Here is a 13,988-nt window from a genome sequence, read left to right as displayed (position 1 = left end):
CACATTTCCGGTCAATGTTGCCCCCAATAGACAAAAACCTCAGGCCTGGTATCCATATTCCGCCACAGACCTGAAGGAACTACGCCAGGCTATCAAAGATGACGGTGTTCATGCCCCATGGACCAGGTCCATTTTACAAGGCCTGCTTCAGAACCTTAATACCCCTCAAGATTGGAGAGATGTGACTCGTGCTACGCTCCCAGGCCCCCTCTTCCTGCAATGGGAGGCATTCTTTCGCGATGAATGTTTACAACAATCGCGGAAAAATATTCAAAATCAGCCAGAGGGTAATTTTGATGCATTGTTTGGAACAGGCCAATTAGAAACAGGGATTCAACAGGCGGAAGCCAAGTTTCCAGCGGGGTATTTTGATCAAGTACGCCTGTGTGCATTAAAAGCATGGGAGCGATTAACACCACCCATGGGAGCAGCCTCAGCCCCCATTCTCTCCCTGCAACAAGAACCTGATGAATCCCTCGCTAAATTCATTGCCAGGGTCCAGTCGAGTTTGGAAAGGAAGATTTATAATCCTGACGCTCGTTTTCTCCTTCTGCGATCCATAGTCTGGGATGGAATGCTTCCGCATTTTCGACATGCCTGTATCACTCTTAAAAACGAACACCCAGATACTTGGATTCTAGCTACACAGGATCTCAGATCAAGCTCTTTTCAAGGACCTATGTTACAGGCCTATGCAGCTACCTTACATAAGCAAAAAGGAGCTTGCTTTCAGTGCGGTCGCCAAGGGCATTGGCGTAACCAATGTCCAGAAAATAGACCGCGACCCCGCCTCCAGTCAGGGCGACCCCACCTCCAATCAGGGCAACCCCGCCTCCAGACAGGGAATCAGAGACCACGAATGCCTTGTCCCAGATGCCAGAAAGGATTTCACTGGAGAAGAGATTGTTGGTCAAGGTTCCATAGGAACGGCACGCCTCTGCCAAATGTAAACAGGGATTTAAACTAGGTATGGGGCTTCCCTTAGCCCCGCCCCCAAGAGGGAAGGAAGCAGGTCGCCCGCTTGGTACTGTGCCCTTCTTCCACAAACAGAAGCCCAGCTTGGGACCCAATCCGTCGCTATACCCACCACGCCAAGTAACAATAACAGAGGGTGAGCAGAAGGAGGAACCCGTGGTATGTGGGAACTTCCAGCATAGAAATAACCGGCTGGAGCAAGAGAACAGCTCGAATTCAGAGCCTGAGATTTTATGGACCACCCCTGTTTTAGAAAGGGGTCACCCAACTATGACAGTAAAGATTGGTAATATTCCTTTTAAGTGTTTGATTGACACGGGAGCAGATAAGACAATATTAAGACAAGCAGAGGTTCCCCAGAGTTGGGAACTCCTCCCAGGACCACGCTTACATGGTGTTGGAGGATTGACTCAGGCATTCCGCACACGAGATTCCCTTGTGTGGGAAGATCCAGAAGGGACTACTGGACGCTTTCAGCCTTTAATAGCTGATATAAGCACCAATTTATTGGGAAGAGACTTGCTGGAATCTTTAGATGTAGTGATATCCTCAGACACCTCTGCAGGACACCACACTCACTCCTGTGAGACTGCTAGACCCAACCAGCACCCCCAATACTAACTGCCACTGTTCGTAACAGAACTCAACAGAACTCCCCGCTTAGATTGGCTTTCTAATGAGCCTGTCTGGGTGGAACAGTGGCCTTTGCCTAGGGAGAAGCTAGAAATTTTTAAAAAACTCGTCCAAGAGCAGTTATCGTTGGGACACATTCGTCATTCTCGGAGCCCATGGAATACTCCAGTCTTTGTAATTAAAAAGCGCTCAGGAAAATGGCGCCTCCTCCAAGATCTTCGTGCAGTTAATAAAACCATGCAGGTTTGGGGCTCCCCCCAAAGGGGTTTGCCTCTTGCTTCCGCAATTCCCACAGGAATTCCAATCATAGCTATTGATATACAGGATTGTTTTTTCTCTATTCCCTTACACCCACAAGATTGTAAACGTTTTGCTTTCTCTGTTCCTTCTATTAATAATGCCAGCCCTGCCGATAGATTTGAATGGGTGGTACTGCCCCAGGGCATGGCTAATAGTCCTACTATTTGTCAAGAGGTTGTTAAATCTGCCCTTTTTCCATATATTCATAAGGGCCTTAAGGTTTTTCATTATATGGATGACGTGTTAATATGGGGAGAATTAGATACAGATCTCTCCGCCCTACGTGATTTTCTAATCCCTGCCTTAAAGAGAAGTGGACTTAATGTAGCTCCTGAGAAGATACAGCTAATCCCTCCAATATCTTTCTTAGGCTCAGAGATTTCCCTAACGCAGATTCGTCCTTTAAAACCTTGTGTTACTTTTCCTTCTAATCTCACTCTTGCTTCTTTACAAAGTTTTCTTGGAAATTTGAATTGGCTTAGGCAGTATCTTTATCTGCCTACGAGCTGCCTGCAACCACTGTTCGATCTGTTAAAAGGAAACAAACAGCCCTCCTCAAAGCGTATGTTAACCCCCGAAGCATCCTTGGCTCTGGAAAAAGTTAACCAGGCTCTCCAGGACATGCACCTCGTTCGATTCTCCCCCTCCTCTCCAGTAAATCTTCTAATCTTTAACTCCACCCCCACGGTAGTGGGGGCATTGTGGCAGAAACATGGCGTTCTCGAATGGCTTCATACGCCAGTAGGCGGAGCTCCAAGACTCCTTACCGAGATTGATGCCTTAGCATTTATGGTTCGCCAAGGAAGAAACAGATCGGTTCAGGTCTTAGGAAGGGAACCAGATTCAATCATTCTTCCCTTTTCTCTCACTGATACAGAATGGCTCATACGCCACCATTCTCGTTTTGCCATAAGTTTAATGGGTTTTCCAGGACAATTAGATAATCATTTTCCCTCTAATAATTTGATAGCTTCTTTACCTCTGTTGCCTCTACTAGTACCTAAACTTTTCTCTCGAGATCCCATCCCCTCTGCTCCTACAGTGTTCACTGATGGTGGAAAAAAGGGAGCTGCTGCCCTTATATATTATCCAGACCAGCAATACCCCAAACCTCTCTTTACTGAACTTCCTGATAATTCCCCTCAGTACAAAGAACTTTATGCTGTTTTCCTTGCATTAAAAGCTGTACCAGAATCCTTCAACCTTTTTTCTGACAGTGTGTATACTGTTAACTTACTTCCACGGCTTGCTCGATCTTATGTAAGAATTGATGACAACCCACTTTCTCCTCTTTTAATTCAAATTGCCTCTATGCTCTGTTCTCGAACCCATCCACTGTATGTTCAGCACCTACGTTCCCACAGCCCTCTTCCTGGTCCCCTGTCCGAAGGGAATGCTGCAGCTGACCGCCTTGCCTCCACAGGAATTCTCCTAGCCTCTGTCTCTAATCCTGCTGACTTTCATTCCCTAACCCATGTTAATCTTAAAGGTCTTCGAGCTCGACTTCCTGATATTCCTCTGCCACAGTTAAAACGTATTCTTGCTACATGTTCCTCCTGTGCAGGTCTAATCAAAACACCTGCTATTCAGACTCTAGGGGTTAATCCTCAAGGTTTAAAAGCCAACGCTCTTTGGCAAATTGATGTTACCCACATACCTAACTTTGGCAAACAAAAATATGTGTTCGTCTCAATTGATACCTTCTCTAAGTTTATGTGGGCTACAGCTCAAACTGGAGAAAACTCAAAAAAGCTTATAAGCCATATGCTCTCCTGTTTTGCTGTAATGGGCTTACCTCTTCAACTTAAAACGGATAATGGACCTGCTTTTACCAGCAAACAATTTAAAGATTTTTGTTCCCTCTGGAACATTACTCATACTACAGGCATTCCGTATAATCCACAGGGACAAGGCATTGTTGAGAGGGCCCATCAAACTCTTAAGGCTCAATTAAATAAAGAAAAAGGGGAAATGTACCCCCCTAATATCCAGCTGGCAAAAGCCTTAACTACATTAAATCTCTTTAATATTTACAAAAACTCCGACCAACCTCCTATAATTCTTCATTGGCAAACACCACCCACCCTCCCAGCTATTAAAGTCAAATGGAAAGACCCACTTGATAAAATTTGGAAAGGACCTGACCCCCTGTTGACTATGGGGAGGGGTTTCGCATGTATTTTTCCACAAAATTACTCCAAGCCTGTTTGGGTTCCTGCCCGCCATGTCCGGCAATACCCACATGATGGTGCTGATATCCCTGAAGAACAAGAAACACTGCAAGAAGACTGGCTGCAAGAGGACTGGCTACAGGATGCACCCCAGGATCCATAATACAGCATGGCAGAATCAAAAAAAAAAAAAAAAAACTGATTCACAGAACTCTCCCCCCCCCCCCCCGAATGAATGTCTTATGCTATGACTGGCCAGTTGTGTTTTGTGAGTGAGTGAGTGAAAAAAAAAAAATTGAGTGAGTTGAGTGACCAAAATTTTTGTATGACCCATTGTGCTCAGAGTACTCTGAAAGTTAACTGACTTTATATCAAACGGCTGGACGCAGCCATGGTTTCTGGAGACGTCCAGAAACAGTCCAAAAATTGTTCATTCCCCCTTTTGATTTCTTTTTTAAGTCTTGATATCAATATGAAATGTTTAGTCTTAAACTGTGTGAGTAAAGATGGTTCAACTATGACAGTAGTTCTAAATTCACATTTGAAATGATATATCTTATTTACAAGTTTTTCTCCTCCTGTGTGTTATAAACTATATGTTTAATATGCGTGTTTCAAGTTTGGTAAACATTAACTTGACAGTTAAATCGTAACTTCGAAGTTACATTTTTACGAGAAGAGGTAAAATCAATTCATTTAAGTAACTGAGTGTTTAAGGTAAAACTCTAAATATTCAATGTGACAATTCATCATCTCCTAAGTTAAAATACAAATTCTCTATACAGGACATTTTTGGAGGGCCCCCAAAAATGTCCTGTAAGCTATCTTGTGGAAATTAATCCACAACAAATTTGGCATCAATCTGATATTGTAAATGTACCAAAAAAAAAAAAATTGTCACTAAAATGTGTTAACTCTAGTAACCTGAGTTTGCTTAAAAACCCAATGTAAAAACAGTCAAGAATCAATATATGTAACTTAAACTCGGTATGAAAACTTTGCTATATAAAGACTGCTACATGAGGTCACGTAAGATGACCTTTACACAAAATTATAAAGATACCTAAACCAGTTATAATCATTGAGTTATCAATTGTAGTAAACTTCTAATTTGTTACAAAGTTTTTTCATAAGTAATTGACTACAGCTATGACAAGCCTTCGCATAAAGAAGCATCTGCTCATATAGAATCCCCAGAAATCCATCTTGGACCCCTGACCTCTGACATCACCCACAATTACAGCCATCCCCAGAAACCCATGATGTGACCTGACACGATCTGGAGAACCTGATTCACAGACTCCAAAGGACAAAACTTTCCTACTGCCTTTCTCTCAACCATCGGTGTCTGCTCTTCCTGCTTCTGTTTCGCCCATCATGTTTTGGCGGTTCCAGGTCACTCTCTACAGAGAAGAAAAGTTCCGGTGGCCGTCCTCCTCCATCAAGATAGACGTGTGGCATTTATTTCCTGGCCGTTGACATTGGACTGATGCTTCTATAGAACTTGCTGGACACTCCTTTTATACTCCTGGACTTCTTGAAGAATGACTGTAGCAGGCTGACTCGGGATTTTGCAATGCCAGATCACCCCTCTAGCCCCTCGGCTTATCAGGCCCCCACTCCTCCACCCATCAGGCTCACTCTGTCTCTTGCTACTCTTACTTATCCCTCCCTGTCTTGTGCTAGTTATTTTTGAAGACACTTACACACTATCATTCTGCTTTCTTCCCAACAGGTTTCCGTTCACCCCTACACTGCTATTCCCCTGACAGAGATGAAGCCTTTTACAGACATTGACCCAGTTATATATGGCCATTAAGTAAGAGGAAGATGTTGGGGAATTGTGAGGATATGGTTGAGCTTGGAAGGGCTTGAGCCTGAGGGGTGTGTCAATCCTGTTAGTCTCTCTCTCCACGGAGAGGTTGAGCAAGGAGGGACAGTAGAACCCAAAAAAAGGTGTGCCTCTTATCAGTCTCCCTGCCTCACAAAGTGCCCCACACTCCTGATACTATGGCAAAAAGTTAAAAAGAAAGGGGGAGATGTTGGGTAGTTGCCATCTCCCCCTGGCTTCTTCTTATCCATATGGCTATATAGGGATTTACTGATCCAAAGGTTTGGTCTATTTACATAAATCACTTTTACATAAAGCACTCCAGGGCATTGGTGGTTCAGTTATAGGATTCTCGCCTGTTCCGCCCCCTCCTTGTCACACTCTGATTTTCACCAGTCACTTTTCTCTCCACCCTCTCTATATCACATCCTGTTTCCACCCTACTTGGAGAGTATAAAAACAGCTGCTCTTCTGATTAAAGACACTTGGAAATTGCTTTCCGGCTCCGAGAGTTCCAGAGTGTATCTCCTGCGGAAGTTGGTGCAGCACGCGTTCCTGATCCCTCTCCCACACAGCAGCCTAGATCAGCTCCAGTTGAGTTCTCTCCAACCCAGAGAGCACTAGCTCGGGAAGAAGTACCCTCAGGCTATCCCGGCATATTTCCGGTTTCTCCAAATAGTTTATTTCAACCAGGGGTTCTCAGTCTTAGCATTATTGACACTAAATATTCTTTGCTGTGTTGAAGGTTTGTCCTGAGTCTTATCAATTGTCCAGCAGCATCTCTGGTCTCTTACACACTAGACGGTGGTTATATGTGTTCCCCCACCTCCATACTTCAGTTATCCAATAAAAAAATGACACTGCCAGATGTGAGAACCATTGCTCCAGACATCATAACAGGCAAAATCTCTGCATGTGAAATGCCAAGGCCCTCAGGTTATTCCTTTGAAATGTGATTCTTTTAATGAATAGTTGATTCACAAATTTCCTTTGCAGCTCTGGTTAAGCTCAAGAGAAAAGACAGAGCCAACTCTTTAGTGAACTACAGGTCCCAGGCCTTACACTCATCACATGGCTCTGTCTTTTTAAATGTATTTATTTATTTATTACTGAACTAAGATAAAGAGAAATCAAGAGGGAAGAGAGAGTTTGAGAGGGAGAGAGACATCTGCAGCATTGCTTTGCCTCTTGTGAGGCTTCCCCCCTGTAGGTGGGAAACAGTAACCTGGGTCTTTTTGCATAGTAACATGTGCACTCTGGTTGTGTCACTCACTACCTAGTCCCCCATCTTGTTCACTGTTGTATCCCCAGCATCTAGTTAGCACATGGTGAGAGCCCAATAAACATTTCTTAAATGAATATGCAATAAAAGCTATGACATGTCGCATTTCATTGTATTTAGTTGCATTTTGTTGAGGGCCAGAATTGGAGAACTAGACTACAACTTACTTCATTTAAAGTAATCACAACTTCTACTCACTTATTTTTAAATTGTATCTATTTATATGGAGATTGGGCGGTGGGAATTGTGTGGAGTTGTACCCCTCCTACCCTATGGTTTTGTTAATTAATCCTTTCTTAAATAAAAAATAAATAAAATAAAATAATAATAATAATAATAATAAATTGTATCTATTTATTTTGTTGTGGCTTGGACTTTACCACTGTGTACTAACTTTTTAAAAATGTTTATTAATGAAAGAGATAACAGAGGAAGAGGAGAAAAAGGAGGAGGAAAGAGAGAGAGAGAGAGAGATAGAGAAACAAAACATCACATTAGCACATGCACTATAGGAGACCAAACAGGTAACCCCACACTTCAAAGTCCAGTGCTCAAACCAGTGTGACACCTCACAGACCACCTAGGCTCTTTTTCAGCTAGGAGAGAGACAGAGGGAGAGAGGGAAAGACACTCCAGCACTGAAATTTCCTCCAGTGCAGTGGACACTGGGCTTGAACCTAGGTCTGGCAATGCAAGCACCTTCCCAGATGAGCTATCTTGCAGCCCCTATGCTTCTGTTTATTAAGAGTCTACTATGAGGAGCTGGGTGGTGGCACACTTCGTTGATCGTACCTGTTACAGTGCACAAAGACCTGGGTTCAAGCCCCCAGTCCCCACCAGCAAAGGGAAGCTTTATGAACTGTGAAACAGTGCTGCAGGTGTCTCTCTTTCTCCTCCCCCCCTTTTTTTGGAGGGCAGAAAATTACGTTTATTTTATTTTAACAGGTTACAGGCCGATTCCTACCAGACCTGCTCACGTTTGTACTGCAGTACCCAGCTTTTGTCCGTTTCAAACTGGGTGTGGCACAAGCTGATTAGTTAGAAACAAAGTCCATCAAGGTGCTGACAATAAAGGTGAGAGCAGGTTGGCTACCATCAGAGCCCGCCACTCAGATGCTGGAATGTAGAAGTGGGCGTCCACCAGGAGCCTAGAGATTTTTTTCATTTCATCCTCTCCTCTTCTTGTACCCAGGAAATCTTTCCTGATGTATTGGATTACCTCAGTTTATGTTCTCTCTGTACTAGCTGTAACTTCATTGTTTCTAGGCACTCAGTTACAAACTCTACTAACATGCTGACAGGCTGTCATGAGCAGAGAGAGAAACCTTATAAACTTCTTTTTTTTTTTTTTTACAATACAACCCCCACTATGTCATTCATCATCTTTCATGGACCTGTATTCTCCCCCACACACACCCCCCACCCACTCCAGAGTCTTTTACTTTGGTGTAATACTCCAATTCCATTTCAGGTTCGACTTGTGTTTTCTTTTCTAATCTTGTTTTTCAACTTCTGGCTGAGAGTGAGATCATCCCATATTCATCCTTCTGTTTCTGACTTATTTCACTCAACATAATTTTTTCAAGGTCCAACCAAGATCGGCTGAAAACGGTGAAGTCACCATTTTTACAGCTGAGAAGTATTCCATTGTGTATATATACCACAACTTGGTCAGCCACTCATCTGTTGTTGGACACCTGGGTTGCTTCCAGGTTTTGGCTATTACAAATTGTGTTGCCAAGAACATATGTGTACACAGATCTTTTTGGATGGATGTGTTGGGTTCCTTAGGATATATCTCCAGGAGGGGAATTGCAGGGTCATAGGGTAGGTCCATTTCTAGCCTTCTGAGAGTTCTCCAGACTGTTCTCCACAGAGGTTGGACCAATTGACATTCCCACCAGCAGTGCAGGAGGGTTCCTTTGACCCCACACCCTCTCCAGCATTTGCTGCTGTTACCTTTTCTGATGTATGACATTCTCACAGGAGTGAGTGATATCTCATTGTTGTCTTGATTTGCATTTCTCTGACAATCAGAAACTTGGAGCACTTTTTCATGTGTTTCTCGGCCTTTTGGATCTCTTCTGTGGTGAATATTCTGTCCAAGTCCTCCCCCCATTTTTGGATGGGGTTATTTGTTGTCTTGTTGTTGAGTCTGGCAAGGTCTTTATATATGTTGGTTATTAAACTCTTATCTGATGTATGGCATGGAAAGATCTTCTCCCATTCTGTGAGGGGTCTCTTGGTTTGGGTAGTGGTTTCTTTTGCTGTGAAGAAGCTTTTTAATTTGATGTAGTCCCATAGGTTTATACTTGCCTTAGTCTTCCTTGTAATTGGATTCGTTTCATTGAAAATGTCTTTAAAATTTATGCAGAAAAAATATTTTCCTCTAAGTATCTGATAGTTTCTGGTCTAACATCCAAGTCCTTGATCCACTTGGAAGTTACTTTTGTATTTGGTGAAATACAGTGATTCAGCTTCATTCTTCTGCATGTTTCAACCCATTGTTTCCAACACCATTTGTTGAAGAGACTCTGCTTTCCCCATGTAATAGTCTGGGTAACTGTCAAAGATTAGATGTCCATACGTGTGGGGCCTCATTTCTGGGCTCTCAATTCTATTCCACTGGTCAGTGGGAAACCTTATAAACTTCTAAACTTGCCTCTGTTTCTTTTCTAAGCCACACCCACATCTGTTAAAAACTTCTTTTTCTAATAACATGGGAAGTTCCTGTGTCTGGTCTCTCCCCTCTTCTATCTCTTTCCTCTCAATCTCTCCCTGTCTTATCAAATAAATAATAAATAAATAAATAAATAAATAATGTTAAAGAGTCCACTAAATCTAAGAATTTTGTATATGCTAGCTCACTGATGGTAAAATAACTTTCTAAAATACATATTACTACCCCACTTGAAAGATGAGGAAACTGACTCAGAGAGACAGGGGTGACTATATAGTTAAAAAAAGAAAGAAAAACAGATTTGTACCTACACTCCCCTAACTGCCACTCCTAGACCTCTCTGTTTACAGCCATAAACCTGAGTGTTGACTCTTTCTGTGGACAGAATGCTTGACTGATGAGTAAGGAGCAGAAAATGAACTTAACAGTGTGTACAATTCACATCAGTCCACCTTTATTTCTTTGAGACATCAGCAAGGATATGGAAATAACCTCATTTGAACAAAACTCTCTTAGTCCATTTGTGCTGCTGTGATGAAAATAGCATAGACAGGGGGGCTTATACAATGAGCATTTGTTTCTCACAGTCTGGAGGCTGAGAAGTTCAAGATCAAGATACTGGTAGACTTAATATCTGGTGCTTCTCAGTTCACATATGTTGGGTCCTTCCAATGTGAAAGAGATGAGGGGTGTGTGTGTGTGTGTGTGTGTGTAATTAGCTCAGAACCTCATGTTTTTCTGATACCACCACTGAGTGACCTCCTCGGGCTAACTTTTTGTGTCATTCTTTATTTTAGAGAAAGAAAGAGAGCAAAGAGGGAGAGACAGAGAGCTCCTAGAGAGTGGGTTGTCTATGGAGTTCCCATTAGTACCATTCATAATGATCCCGTGTTAGTCCAGTGATTTGGCCTGGAGAAGGAAGGCACTTGCTTTACTGAATGAACTGTCTCCTAATCACTGGAGTCTTTCTTTTGATATTTTATTTTTATTTATCTATTTATTTTATTTAAAAAATTGTTTTATTTATTTATTTATTTATTGAGAGAGATGCAGATAGAGAGAGACACAGAGAGAAACATCAGAGCACTACTCAGCTCTGCCTTATGGTGTAGTGGGGAATTAAACCTAGAACTTTGGAGCCTCGGGCACTGGAGTCTTTTTGCATAACCATTATGCAATCTCCCCTGCCCTATTTTTATGTATTTTAATGAGAGAAATACAGAATGATGGGAGAGGGAGAGGGAGAGGGAGAGGGAGAGGGAGAGAGAGAGACAAGACCAGAGCATTGCTAAGCACTGGCTTATGATGGTGCTAGCGACTGAACCTGGGACCACAGAGTCTCAGGCATGAAAATCTTTTACAGTTGGAGGCCAGATGGTGGTGCATCTGGTTAAGTGCTCACAGTACAGTGTGCAAGGACACAGGTGCAAGTCCCTGGTCCCCATCTGCAGGGGAGAAACTTTACAAGTGGTGAAGCAGGGCTGTAGTTTTCTGTCTGTCTACCTCCCCTACCCCCCTCAATTTCTCTCTGTCTCTATTCAATAATAAATAAATAATAAATATTATTCAATAATAAATAAATAAGGGGGTTGGGTGGTAGTGCAGCGGGTTAAGCACACATGGCACAAAGCACAAAGACCAGTGTAAGGATCCTGGTTCCAGCCCCCGGCTCCCCACCTGTAGGGGGGTCGCCTCACAGGCGGTGAAGCAGGTCTGCAGGTGTCTATATTTCTTTCCCCTTCTCTGTCTTCTCCTCCTCTCTCCATTTCTTTCTGTCCTATCCAGCAACAACGACATCAGTAACAACAATAATAACCACAACAATGATAAAAATAAGGGCAACAAAAAGGAAAATAAATAAATAAAATATTTAAATAATAAATAAATAGAATCTTTTAGTGTCTATGGCTATACCACTCTAAACATACCTGATCTCATCTGAAATTCTTTTAAATAATCATTATGCTACCTCCCCGACCCTGGGGTCTTCCTTTTATAAGGAAACTAGTCCCATTTATGAGGGTTTCATTCCCATGTGCAAATCATATATATGCTTCCACTTCCACATACCAGCACATTTTGAATTTTTTTTTAATTTTTATTTCTTTTAAGGAGAGAAATACATAGAGATCAGAGCACTGCTCAACTCTGGTTTATGGTGGTGCTGGGGATTGAACTTGGGACCTCAGAGCCTCAGGCATGGGAATCTTTTGCAGAACCATTATGCTACCTCCCCAGCCCAGTGATTAGGTTTCAATATATTAATTTTTAAGATTATTAGCTTTTTACTAGGAGAAAGAGAGAAAGCCAAAGCATTACTCTGGCATATGAGGTCCCAGGAAGCGAGCTCAGGGCCTCATGTTTGTAAGTCCTGTGCTTTTCTTTCTGGCCCACTCAACATATGATTTTTAAATGCTCTCAAGCACTCAGTCTATAGCAAAAGTATGCCATAATAGCTTCACAGGTACGCAATTGCACATGTAACTTGAGGTTAGAGAAATTGATCTTTAGTTTTTTTGTTTGTTTGTTTTTGCTTGTCTTGTTTTGTTTTTTCATTTTTCTAAAGTACTTTATTGATTTTATTTTTGAGAGAGATGCAGAGAAAGAAAAACACAGAGAGAAACACCAGAGCACTGTGCAGCTCTGGCTTATTGTGGTGTGGAGGACTGAACCTGGGACTTCAGAGTCTCAGGCAAGAGAATCTCTTTGTATAACCATTATGCATGCTGTCTATCCCCATCCTTGTTTTGTTTTTTTCCCCAAAGCACTTATCAGCTCTGTTTTATGGTGGTTTGGGGATTGAACCTGTGACTTTAGTCCCGAGGGCATGAAAGTCTTTTGCATAACCAGTATGCTGTGTCCCCTACCTGAGGTTTAGTCGTTTTTTTTTTTTGTTTTTTTTTTAAGATTTTACTTATTTATGAGAAAGATAGGCGAGAGAAAGAACCAGACATCACTCTGGCACATGTGCTGTTGGGGATCAAACTCAGAACCTCATGCTTGAGAGTCCAAAGCTTTACCACTGTGCCACCTCCCGGACCACCCTGAGGTTTAGTCTTAAATCTGGGAAATGTACATACATGTACAGGAAAGAAAATATATTAGGTAGGATAAAACTCAACAATTTACACTGCATAAATTCAAATTTCAAGAAGATTTATTGGGCTGGCAAGAGAGCTCTCCTGGATAATGTGCTTGCCTTGTGATGTATGAGACCCAGCTTAGAGCTTGGCCCCAATATACTGGAGCAAGTTTCTGTGCTGTGGTTCCTTGCTTCCCTCCATCTGAAAAATTCAACCCTGAACAATGAAGCCCTGGTGACAACAACAAAATAAATAATGAACTTTTAAAAAGATTTTATTTACTTATTATTGAGAAAGATAGGAGGAAAGAACCAGACATCACTAAGCTGCTGGGGACTGAATTCAGGACCTCATGCTTGGAGAGTCTAATGCTATATCCACTGTGCCACCTCCCAAACCACAATTATAAATAACTTTATAAAAACAGAGTGGGGGAGTCGGGCTGTAGCGCAGCAGGTTAAGCGCAGGTGGCAAAGCACAAGGACCGGCATAAGGATCCCGGTTCGAACCCAGCTCCCCACCTGCAGGGGAGTCGTTTCACAGGCGGTGAAGCAGGTCTGCAGGTGTCTATCTTTCTCTCCCCCTCTCTGTCTTCCCCTCTTCTCTCCATTTCTCTCTGTCCTATCCAACAACTACAACAACAATAATAACTACATCAATAAAACAACAACGGCAACAAAAGGGAATAAATAAATAAAATAAATATTAAAAAAAAAAAAAAAGAGTGGGAAGACCAGAACACCACTCTGGCACATGTGATATCAGGGATCCAACTCAGGACCTTATGCTTGAGGGTCTAATGCTTTATCCACTGCACTACCTCCTGGACCACATAATTTTTTTTAGGTTTCTTCTTCTTCTTATTATTATTATTAATATTATCATCATCATCATCATCAATGAGAAAGATAGGAGAGAAAGAACCAGACATCATTCTGGTACATGTGCTAGCAGGGATCGAACTCAAGCTTAAGAGTCCAAAGCTGGGAGTTGGGCGGTAGAGCAGCGGGTTAAGCACACGTGGCGCGAAGCG

The sequence above is a fragment of the Erinaceus europaeus genome, chromosome 8 (assembly GCF_950295315.1).
Source record: "Erinaceus europaeus chromosome 8, mEriEur2.1, whole genome shotgun sequence".
Lineage (NCBI taxonomy): Eukaryota > Metazoa > Chordata > Mammalia > Eulipotyphla > Erinaceidae > Erinaceus > Erinaceus europaeus.
The sequence above is the reverse complement of the archived record's forward strand: the minus strand, read 5'-3'. Positions refer to the sequence as shown.